The sequence below is a fragment of the Daucus carota genome, chromosome 3 (assembly GCF_001625215.2).
Source record: "Daucus carota subsp. sativus chromosome 3, DH1 v3.0, whole genome shotgun sequence".
Classification (NCBI taxonomy): domain Eukaryota; kingdom Viridiplantae; phylum Streptophyta; class Magnoliopsida; order Apiales; family Apiaceae; genus Daucus; species Daucus carota.
In genome coordinates, this window is record NC_030383.2 from 53,892,030 (window position 1) to 53,904,280 (window position 12,251).

Consider the following 12,251-nt stretch of genomic DNA (forward strand, 5'->3'; position numbering starts at 1 on the left):
GATTCCCGATTTCTGTAACACTGGTAAATACGTTATACGCATGAATATCAATGCATCATTTTCGTATCACTAACCGAATCAAAATATATTCAAAAAAGAAAACCGATTAAAATCTTTGTTAGGACCTAAATTTACAATAACACCCTCAAACCAGAATAAACACAAACCCTATGAATCACCGTGCCCTCTATATATAACACCAACGCCTATGCTCTTTACAATTCACTTGTGTTCTTCGCCGCCCCCATCAATATTTTCTCCTTTTTCCTCTAATCTCTCCCATTTTTCTCGATTTCATGTACAACAATGGGGGCAGTGATTAAAAAGAGAGAGGGCTGGAGCGGGTCGGATCTTGTAATTCGGATCTGATGCCGCCCCATCTCGGTTGGCTCTACTGGCATCCCCGCCGTGAAAGATTCATCTTAAGTTACACTTGATATGAGCCCCTCCCGAGCCACCCATTTTCTTGTATATTTATTTTAAATTTGTTAATTTTATTTTGCATTGATTTTTATTATGGGTGCAGATTTTTGGTTCTGTATCTATATGCGTCGATGCACACATGAAAAGCCTTTTGTTGTTTGCAATTTCTTGATTTATTTGTGTATGCATACATTTATGTGTGCTATACATTTTATTTCGAGATGATAATTGTAAAGAATATAAGGCAGCGGCCAGACAACCGTAGAGATGGATTCCACAGATGAACAGCTTTTCTCGTTCTGTTTGTCTACTAATTAAATCTCACATCTTGTATTTTTTTTTTCGATATTATTTTTTTAGTTTTGACTAAAAGCAGTTTTAAGAGTTACTGTAGTTTATATGTACTGTATGAAATTTGAAATCAAAAGATAAAGGACCATCAGCTAGCTGATGGTATAACCTAAAATTTGATAATGTTGTGGTTGGAAGCCCATACATATCCCAGTAATGTTAATAAAAGGCGTTTTGATTTTTTAAACGTAATTTGAGATCTTAATAAACAAATGACAAATTTATTTTTATTTTTATAATATAGGAAAATATTCCATTGATTATTTATCGTTTTTTATATTTGAAAAAATTATTTATGAGTATATATTTTATTGAAGAGATAAAAAGATGAAAAATGAAATAAAAAGAGAAAGTGAGATGAATATTGCTATGTTTTTTTTCATGGGTTTGATTTTCTCTTTTTTTTTTCATGGGTTTGATTTTCTCTTCCTTATAAATTTTGCTGTGTTTTTTTTATGAAAAAATCATTTTAATAATGAAAAGTCCTATTACATTTATAATCGAACAAATATAAAATAGAAATGATTACTGATTAATCTATTTTTTTATGAAATCATGTGATTTGTTGAAGATGAGATATCTATGAGTAGCTTTTTTCCCACATCCGATTGAACTTAATCTTGTTTGAACTATTGAAGATCATACTCATAAAAATATAGAAAAAAATTAAAATCTCATCGAAGAGAGAAAAAATGTAACTCACCCCGGGTTCGACTCTGGCTCACCCCGAGAATTATTAGAACAGATACTAAGTTGTAAGGCATATAAGCCTGCATTGTCAAAAAAATAACTAGAGATAAATAAATTTTAGATTTGAAGTGGAATCACATAAAATAGAACCAGAATCATAGAAACAGGAGGATTGGAAATCCTGCTTGAAATAGAGAAGAAAGACATAGAAGAAAGACAGAGACAGTGAAATCTTTAATTCTTTTGGATCTAAGAGTTCTCGCGATAATAGATCATTCTTTTAGATCTAAGAATTCTCGTGATAATAGATCTAGAACAGAATCACAAAACCAAAAGAAATTATAAACTGAGATAAAAGAATTTTCAAAAGAATATATTTACAGGGGTGTATTCGATTGGGATTTTAATGCATTGTTTTTAGTCTATTGATTTTAATAGATTGTATGAGATTTTGATTTTGTGCGGATTCTTGATGAAATGTCGCAGAGTTGATAGGATTTAGGTAAAATGCTTCGAAATCCCATTGAATTTGGTGGGATTTCAAAAAATTTAAAATACACTGAAAAATGCCACAAAATCCATCATTTTATGAAATGAAAAAAAATCCATCAGCATTTGAATATCATCAGATTTTAATGGATTTTAAACAATCCCAATTGAATACCATCAGATTTTAAAGCATAATTTAAAATCCCAATTGAATACCACCAGATTTTGTAGCATAATTTAAAATCCCAATTTAATACCTCAAGATTTTAACGGATTTCAAACAATCCCAATCGAATACACTCGGATTTCATAAATGCAAAAAAATGCTTTAAAATCCCAATCCAATACACCCCTCTTAGAACAGAATCACAAAAATAAAAGAAATCAAACTGAAACAAAAAAAATCAAACTTAAAATCCACCTACTGTATTTGGAAAACTGATAGCAAAATTGTTTGGATTTAGTAGTCGTTTGACTTTTTTGCACGCACTTCTAAGAATTTTGACCGCACGCATAAAATTGTTGTTTTTAAATTTTTTTCTTTTGTGAATGAAAATATATCACTAATATTTTTATCCACAAAAAAAATTATATATAATTATTTTAGGTTTGTGGTCAAAACTCTTAAATATGTGCGCAAAAAAATCAAGAGACAATTATATCCAAACAGAAGGAGTATAAATTAGTGTTTCGCCTATATCTGATATTAAACCTTAAATTAGTACAAGATTCAACGTGTATTTTATTATCTTGCAACAAATTCAATTCATTGCAGGACAATGACGATGATTTCAGTGCCAATCATAGTAATGTCCAACTACATCTTTGTTTTGTATGTGATTATTATTTTATTTGTTAGGATTTCTGTGATTGAACACGATTATTATGAAATTATTATTTTATGGTATGCATGATTTAGAAGTACTGCTTGTTGTTCACCGGTTTAAAAGTGCAGGATAGGATAGGGAGAAAAAACGAATGTGCAGGACAAATATCTGTAGCCCTTGGATGTGTAAAAAATGGATAGTTGTAATTAAGTCTCAAAAGCCTCCAAAAAATATGATCTTCATAAAACTTTCACACACACATCATGATGAGAGTCGAGACACCCCCCCCCTCCTCCCATTTTCTCTTCCCAAACTCTTTTCTCATTTTCTTTAATAATCTACTTTCTATATATAATATATAAGGTAACCAAGGGCAAAATATGCTAGAAAAATGCCTGTGAAATGACGAGTATGCCCTTGAATTATTCAGAATGACCCTTTTGTCATAACCAATCAGACAACACAGAGCAAGACTCTTCCGTTGCTTTCTCAAAGTTTAGAAAAGATTCAGAATGATCCACGCCGGTTCTTGTCCTCCTAATCCATATTATATCTTAGGGGCTTCTGATCAAGTCCTCATGCAGAGATAAGTGACTGAACTCCAACATGGATAAGTTTTGTTTAGTTGCAGTTCGACTTGGGTTCGTTTTTGCGGCGTGGAGTTGGTTTCCGGAATCTATTATGAATAGGAGAAAGAACCTAAAGGGTGAGATAAATCCTACATAGGCAGGTATTTTGATCGTCTATTTTGCTATGCTTTTGAGTTTTGAATATGTGTTTTGTTATTTAATGTGCTATGATATATGTGGTACCAATTCCTGGTGTTTACCTGCCTGTTTCGTCCTTGAAAATTGACCTCGATGTGTTTGATGAAAGCTCCCTGACATTTGATAAAAGTTTCCTGCAAGTTATATGCGTCAGTCTATGTTCTTCTTCGTTGGTAACAGTCTTAAAGCTGTTCAAGCGGTTCTTTTATGTGCTCAGCGTTGGGATCACGTCGTGCTTGGGCAGGGCAGTTTCTAACCAAAGAGCTGGAGCCTGGAAGAGTACATCTGATTCAGTTAACAAACACCAAACTAGGTTGATGTTGCACCGCAGCAAATGTGTTCAAAGCCATTCAGAGAGCAACTAATTTATTTCTTTATATTTCATGCATATTCTATCTCACTTTTTTAGTTGCGCATCTGCACCATTACTAGAGTTATCTATTGCATATTGCAATACAAACATTGCATAATGTTCACTGTCACCATATAAGCAATATTGGAAAGAATCTTACAACAATTAGATATTAATGCTATGTTATCTTCTTAGACGGGCAGGATTTACCGAAGCAAGAGGGAGACTATCCATTTAGCCATCACAAGCTAACCATTCGATTTTATGAAGCATCAGCAGCTCACTAGCTCAGGATCGGAAACTGGAAGGGTTGGTTCTTTATGCTATTTTGAAATTATGGAGGCCTAATCCAGCTGAATTAACTCTACTATTGACTTGGAAGAAATGATTCTGCTCTTCTTACAATTTCTCCAAGTGCAGTTACTTTGACTGGTAGCAGTGACCCTTGCTACATCGAAGCATATCATTTGACATATTCTAATGACGGCACCCTAAGGTTAACAATCCTTCTATGACGCTTTACAAATTCAGCTTAAATTCTAGAGTTCTGTATTTCCCATTGCAATATGTTTCTATTTATTCAGTATTTATTAAGGATTTAATAAAGGTAATTTGCAAAGTAAGGAAAGCCTCCAGGCAATAATTAAAAGCTCTAGACTGATAGAGAAGGGCAGAGAAAAGTGGTGTTAATAATGACCTAGACGAACAATACAGGCTATGTTGCGTATGTTTATGATAAATAACTCGAAGATTTGTCTTAAGATCTTTTATATGGTAACAGCATCTAGCTTCTTATCTATAGTTGACAAACTTCCAGTAGTTGACAGAATCATCAGAACTTATTCAGGTATTAAATTTGAGAGAAATTGAACTAAGCCGTGTAGATATAAAAGTAGGTTTATCTGGTCCACTGGTTTACATGGATGGATTGTCAAGTTCTTAACTTTTGTCTTTGCTGAACTAAAAATTGTATGGAACTGTAAGACGAAATAGATTGGTATTTTCTTTAATTTTTAAGTTCTTATTAATATTTATAGAATAGCAATAAACTAAGTTGGCGTATATCCCTGCTTTGCTTCTGTGCTTGCGTGTTTTATAGTCATCAGCTTCCTCCTACGTCTGCAGCTCCCTTTCTTGAGCTAATTTAAATGTCTTTGAATAACTTTTCTTGTGTAAGCATCAGCCTCCTCCGTCTGCAGCTCCCTTTCTTGCGCTAATATAAATATCTTCGAATAGCTTTTCCTACTCATATCATATGGACAGTCTAATAGCAATTTAGTATTCCTGGTTCCTTTTGTGCGGCAGCTGAATTAATAGAATAATGTCTTCCCTGATCATGATTTTTAGCTAAAAATTAGGAAAAAACAGATGTTTCAAACTTCAACTAACATAGATAATTCAAAAAAAAATTCTTAAACTCCCCAATACGTGGGATTGCATTTCCCATTTCTGTTATCCGGCCTCATTATTGCCTTGTGTGTATTACAATTGGCTACCCTACTTAGATTTAGTCTTTCTCTGCTCTTTCTTGCAATTAAATCTTTGAATGTCGCACTATCTATAAATTTTTTATGCCTAAAGACAGATGGTAAATTAATGGATTTTATTGTATGGTCCCTTTGCTTGCAAAGTTGTTACAGGTAAAAAACAAATGCGTGAAAACGGAAATCGGAACTAATTAGTGAAAGAATTGTTTAGCGAATAATCGGGGATTGATCAGAATGATTAATTGGGACATTAATCAGACATATTAAATAATATAATAATTGAATTTAAAAAATCGAGTTGGCAAAATACCTTGTAGCGATTAATCCGGGTGATTAATCAGTTAACCGTTGATTTTTAAAACTACGTGTGTAAGAGGAACAAATGGAGTATACCAGATTTTTGGTGGAGTTGCTTAGGAGTCCGCCTTAAATAATGGATTTATAATCATTGGGTATAAACAATTTCTAATATGTATTTGAAAATTTAAAATTTATTTCAACACAATATCGCAATGTAATCGATTTCAAGGTCCCTCCATCCAATTTTTCAATAACACAGTTGAATGAATAACACAGTTGAATGATCCTCACCTTCTCCTATGCAATTCTCACACGACATACTCGCAGGAATGAAATAACGATAATTTCTACTTCATATGTTTTTAATAAAGTTTTATATCAGTTGGTGCTTCCAGATCGACTGTGACATGCTATTACTTTCATGTATTGTGAATTGTGTTAATCTTAGTGTATATGTCTCACATGGTTCTCTGTTGGGAATTTTTCAGGAACCTGGTATTCTACCCTAGAAAAAGGTCAAATTTTGTAAATGCTCTATTTTACTTGGAATCACTTCCTTTGAACAATATCAAGATCTACTACACAAAATACATACTAAATTTGAGTAAAATCTTGAGACTTGCTGCAACTTGCAAAGTTTGGTGTCTGCATATCAAGCTGTATAGTTTCAGTACAACTTGAACAGTTGAACTTAGGTTGAAGTCATTGTTTTTCGTGTATAGTCATAGTACTTGTATATTGTATTCAATAGTAATATGATCTGATTAATTTTATTTTTTTGCTGACATGTATATGTGTGATCTGATTATAGTCGTTTAGTTTATGTTGTTTGCAGTAAGCAAGAGGCCATGATGCAAGCATTGCATAGAGATGGTGAAAGTTCTTTGTCTCTGATGGGCCCCAGACCTATGGAATTATCTACTACTCCACATGCTGGTTCTCATGCCTCCAGGTCAAATGGAAAGCAGCGAATATCAAACTTTGAGTCACCAATTATGATACACTATAAAATTTAATCTGACTGGAAATGTGATTGCCTATGGATCTCATGTATGGATCTCATGACAGAAATTTTCCTTTGGAATGTCCATGGTGAATCTAAGAACTTCTTGATACTTAGAGCTCACAACGTGTTCTTTATTTTTTATTGAGTATATGCCTTCCTATTTGATATTGTGCAGAAAAATGATCACGCTGACAGCTCGAGCACATTCTGGATTTGAGAAGATCAATCAAATAGATGTGAAGGTCTCTACATCAAATGCTGGATAACTAAAGAGTTACCTGTATATAAAATATAAGATGACTTAACCACCTATCCACCTGTTACCTGTAGATGCGACATTGCTCTCAAAGTTGATCACCTATCCACCTGTTACCAGTATACGCAACATTGTTTTTTAGGTTACAAGTTGAGCCTGATGGTTTATTTTATCGGCAATCAGTAGTCCAACATCTCAGTTGCCTCATCCTTGGATTTCTTGACGGTATCAGCCTTGTGGTATAGGTGCTCCGCCATATCTCTGAGATCCTTTACCTGCTTAATGTAATATTACGATACTGCTTTTATTTTATTTGTATTTTTGAGAGCATTGCTTTGTGGTTTTTTTTCCCTTTTTCCTGTGATAATGCCAACACAACTGAAATGCTCAAAACAGTAACATATACACGTGGTTATTCTTAGTGCAGATGTTTGTTTAAATGATGGTGGTCCATGATTTTTGTAAAGAGGTCCTTTGTGTCTATTAACATGTGGGAGTTACTTTCAAGTTCAAGTGCCACTATATTGATTGATTTCTTATTTGTTGCAAATTTCGGAATTGCTTGGAGGCTGATGGGCCAGTGGATATGAGTTATGTGTAAGACCACCAATTGGCTGGTTGTTCTTGATATACAAGATTTTCTAAAGCATTGAGACAGAGCTCGACAGATACAAGGTACTCTCACAATTTATCTTATATAATTAATTAAGTCATATATTTTTCATTGGTACGTATTCTATTTGTTAGATCTTTTTTAAGAATCTTTCTTGTAATATTAACTTGTCTGGATACTCAATGTTGCATAGAAATTCTTAATGTGATGAAGAAGATTAATTAGTCTAAGTTTATACATGTCTTATGATGCTTACACGCTTGGAGTTCGCAGGAAATTTTGAAAAGCCTCATTACAGAATTTGCTCCTTAAATAAACTTAATGCTGTTTTATGTGCTTGCTTCGCACTATTCTTGTAGACAAATATCCTACAAATGAGCCAGCACAAGAATTGCCCATATATGCGATCATTTTGTTACTAAAACAAAAACATATGTAATTGAATAGATGAAAAATACAAGTATATGTTGCATACAGGCAACCAGCAACCACCAATAGGGATCTATGGACCTGTTACTTATATATATGTTTAACCCTCATTCTTGTGCAGTCAGGGTTTTGTGCGCGAAAGCCGAAAGGTGATAGCTTGATATGATGAGATGATCCAGGCTGATACAAATTTTCTGAAAGTGCAGAGTTCATTCACAAATAGCACAAAACTAATTAGCATAAGTCTTCATGTCTCAAAGAGAATGATATCTAAGCTCTCAACTACACTCTTATTTAAATGTGAGATACTATTAGTTTGTTTTGGATATCAGGACGATGACTCTATGTCTATCATTAAAACATTGTAATCATAGTTTTTTTTTTTCTTTTTCAGATGGACAAGTGTATGTTTTAAAATGTGTTGTCGCCTTTTCTGCTCGGCAACATATTTCCATAAAGGAGGACATCAAAACGGTGTGTTGAGTATTTAAGTGTGATTTTTATGTTTTTTAAATAAATGCTCTTTAAATTCTCCAGGTATATATTAAATTATTAATTAATCTTCAATTTTCTAAAGTTATAGTTTATGTTGAGGTATCATTATATGTCAAAAACTTTGTTTCACACAAACTTGGGGTTTAAAACTTGAAGTTGATATGATTATATATATCTTGTCTGGACCTATATAATTATACATTGCGATTATTTAATTAATTTTATTTTTCAGAAATAAGGATTATTCTTGTAGAAAATCACCTAAAAATTTATTTTTTTTTCTAAAAATGTCCCTTTTTTTTTTGCCAAAAAACGAATATGCAACATATCCTTAACATTTATAAAAATGTATTAAAATATGCATTTTTTTTTAAAATATGTCTTTTAATATCAAGAAAAAACTTGCCAAAATGGATCTACATATAAATTATATATATTAATAAATAATTATTTTAATACATATGAGACGTTGCATAATATTTATTGATAGGATAATAATCAAGAATATTATAATATCATAATTACATAATGCACATAAGAATTCTAGAAAATGACTCGTGCCTTGCACGGGTTATTATGCTAGTTTTCAATAATTTATCATCTTTTGGGTGAGATTTTTGATTCTTGCATTCATCCTTTTGAGTGTTTTATGTCTCTCCTTTTGGATTGATTTGTGTCTCCTTTTGAAGTGACCAGTGTATTTTAATATGTTTTGGTGTGTTCTATTTTGTTATTTTGGTCCGTTGATAATGTTTCAATTGGTGTATTGCGAGATTTGAGAAGCTTGTTTTGAATCTGAAATGCTGGTTATTATCACAAGAGCTCCTTGCAGATTGTTAATACATGGGGACATCTATACCCCTAGTCTCAAATTCTCAATTGATGTAACTAACAGGCATGAACACGGGACTATCACCTGTTTTTTATGTGCGTAATCAATTGTGACGCTACTATTTTCAAGAATGTTGGTGTCGACTGGATTGCTCGGGAAACCTTTGTAATCATTTTTATTGTCAAAATATAAAATTCATATTCTGTTTGTTAAGCAATCTAAAAATAAAATGACTAGTTATTTAACTCATTTTATTTCCCATTCAAGTTGTATTGTGAGTTCAGATATTTGTTCTAACTATGGTCCTGTTTGTTTATCGGAAGCAGAAGCTGCTTCTGACTTCTGCTTTTCTTGACCCGTTTGTGTAAACTGTAAAGAAGTAGAAGCACTTTTAAGATTCTGAGAATCCTAACTTCTCTCTCACAACTTCTGCTTCTTTTCCAAACTCTTTATTCACTTATTTATTTCTGCTTCACTTCTCTAGTTTAAGCAAGAAGTCACTTCTTTTAAACTTGCCCAAACGGCCCCTATGTTTCAGTGGTTAATTAATCCATTTTGTAAAAAAAAAGTTTTGAAAAAACTAAAATATAAGTGACTATGTAATTACAAGACCGAACAAATGGTCAACTTTATCTTAAAAATAAATAAATACTTCATATAATATTTGCTCCTATTTTAAAAATATTTTTTAGAAAATATGTAAACAAAAAATATTACTCGTATTAAATGTAAATTACAAAAAAAATATGAAAAATTATTTGCAAAGAGAAAACAAAAGTAAAACCAAACATCAGGCAATTTAGCTCAGGAGTTAGGTTCACCAGAACTCATTAAGTTGTTTGTGCGTCAGAATATTATATTAAATTCAAATACGGAGATATGTCAATACCAAACACATAATTATTTTAAAATCAACTTTAATGCAATGATATAAAACATGTAGGAATCGAATTTTATTTTCATGCTATCCTATTGTAACAGAATATTCTGTAAAGTCTCAACACAGACCACAGGACTGAATCGACTGATCACATGCAATCGGGGGCTCCGTATCATTTGTAACCACTCTATTCAACCACTTTTCAAAAGTAACCAGTTTTTTTTCGAGCTTTCAAAACTAACCAGTCTAAATGAGGGGAGAAAACGCGACCTGAACGAAAAACTTTTTACAGCACGGGTCGCGCTTTGAAACAGCGACCCAAACACAAAAAACCCCGTTGAGGTCGCTGTTTCAAAGAGAGACCCAAACACAAAAAACCCCGTTGGGGTCGCTCTTTCAAAGAGAGACCCATGCTGTAAAAAGTTCCATATGGGTCGCGCTTTCAAAGAGCGACCCATATGGGTTATTTTTAAAAAAAAAAAATCAAAAATCAGAAAATATTATTTCAAAGGGCGACCCATATTATTTATATTATAATATTTTATAATATAATTTATATAATGATATAATATAAAAATATTTTATATTATATAGTGATATATATATATATATATATTTATATATTTAATTGAAGTTTTAGTAAATATTTATATTATAATATTTTATAATATTATTTATATAATGATATAATATAAAAATATTTTATATTATATAGTGATACATTATTTGTGATATTATATTTTATATTATTATATTATGTAATGATATAATATAATATTATAGATTGTCATATTTAAATATTTAAGCTCATATAGATTGTACTTAAAAGGTAATTCGCATTACATAAACTTAAACGAAACAATACTCTTACATAAACTGAAGGGAAATTACATATGATTAAAATGAGAACATGACATAAGTTCTCAATCCTGAGTGAGGTCCACAATATAGTCGGAATCATATCCTTCATCATCATCTTCATCGTCCTCAGCGTGAGCATCATCGTCTCCACCATCATCAGCAACACCGCCTTCCACTTCATCTTCATCGACCCACGGGGTAGGCATTTGCACTCGACGGCACTGATAAGTTACATTGTCCACATCTCCCCACTCGGCCCAAAATCTGGCTTCCTGACTTCCCTCGAGTTTAGCCTGCAGTGCGGCGCACTCTTCATCGATTTTAGCCGCATAATACCTCATGCGAGAATCACCAAATGGGATATCCATCTCACCCATCTCACGATGGCGTTGAAAATAGAGTTTGTGAACTTCAGGGAATTTTCTGTTATGGATATCATCTTCCGCCTCCGTCATCACCCAATCTTTGCCCCTTCTAATCCTCCTATAAACATACCTGCAAATATAACGGAAGAGTTTGTTCCACTTCTTCACGTTCTTTTGATGTTCAACCTCGAGACGTCTCTCTTCTCTCGTCTCCTCTATCATTTTCTTGATGTCAAAGTCAGTGCGCATCCGTCCCAACGGTGGCCGAGTTTTCTTTTGTTGCACGACCGGTGGTGCCTTGCTTTTAGGAGCTGGTTTAGGTTGGTTGCTTCGGTTGTTGCGCATCCCTCCCAACACAAGCTCCGGCTGTCTCCTATCTTGTTGCTGTTTGAGGCGTTTTTCGCAGCCGGGGGTCATTGGTGCTTTCCCCTTATCCATTGGTGCCTTGCCCTTATCCATTTTCAGCTTAAGTGATGAGTGAATTTTGTGTTTGTTTAGTTGCTTGTATGTGTATCAACCATAATGAAGACCTATTTATAGGCGAATGGATTATTGTTTAGCTGAATATATTTAAAGGACTTGTCAATTTTTGAATTGACAAGTCCTTTAAATGAGCTGAATCTTTTCTTTCAATGCATGCTATGGTTTGGCAGTATGAAAACGTGGGTCTAATCTATAAAGTGAGAAACTTTGTACAGTCTAATCTTTACAGTGAGGCACTTTACTTTTGCAGAACCTTTACTTTATGACCTACTGTACACCATGTGACCCTCTGCATTATCAGATACTACTGTTGATCATGTGAATATCAGCATTATGAGATACAAC

The 12,251-nt window shown here is 33.1% G+C and overlaps 1 long non-coding RNA gene and 1 other non-coding gene across 11 annotated transcripts; both read left to right on the forward strand.

The window, feature by feature from the left end:
• Positions 1-588: 588 nt before the first annotated feature.
• On the forward strand, positions 589-752 carry LOC135151872 (small nucleolar RNA snoR143). The gene has a single exon (XR_010290780.1). It is a non-coding gene; the product is annotated as a small nucleolar RNA snoR143 (small nucleolar RNA).
• Positions 753-1,110: 358 nt separating this feature from the next.
• Positions 1,111-9,530, forward strand: LOC108215309 (uncharacterized). Of its 10 annotated transcripts, none has more exons than XR_001805906.2 (7): positions 1,119-3,510; positions 4,095-4,395; positions 6,175-6,201; positions 6,522-6,778; positions 6,868-7,623; positions 8,112-8,290; positions 8,385-8,476. It is a non-coding gene; the product is annotated as an uncharacterized LOC108215309 (long non-coding RNA). The 10 variants fall into 10 exon arrangements; XR_001805905.2 differs by lacking the exon at positions 6,175-6,201 and adding an exon at positions 9,269-9,530 and having other exon boundaries at positions 1,125-3,510; positions 8,385-8,464; XR_001805909.2 differs by lacking the exon at positions 6,175-6,201 and having other exon boundaries at positions 1,125-3,510; positions 6,868-6,934; positions 7,023-7,623.
• The last annotated feature ends 2,721 nt before the right edge of the window (positions 9,531-12,251 follow it).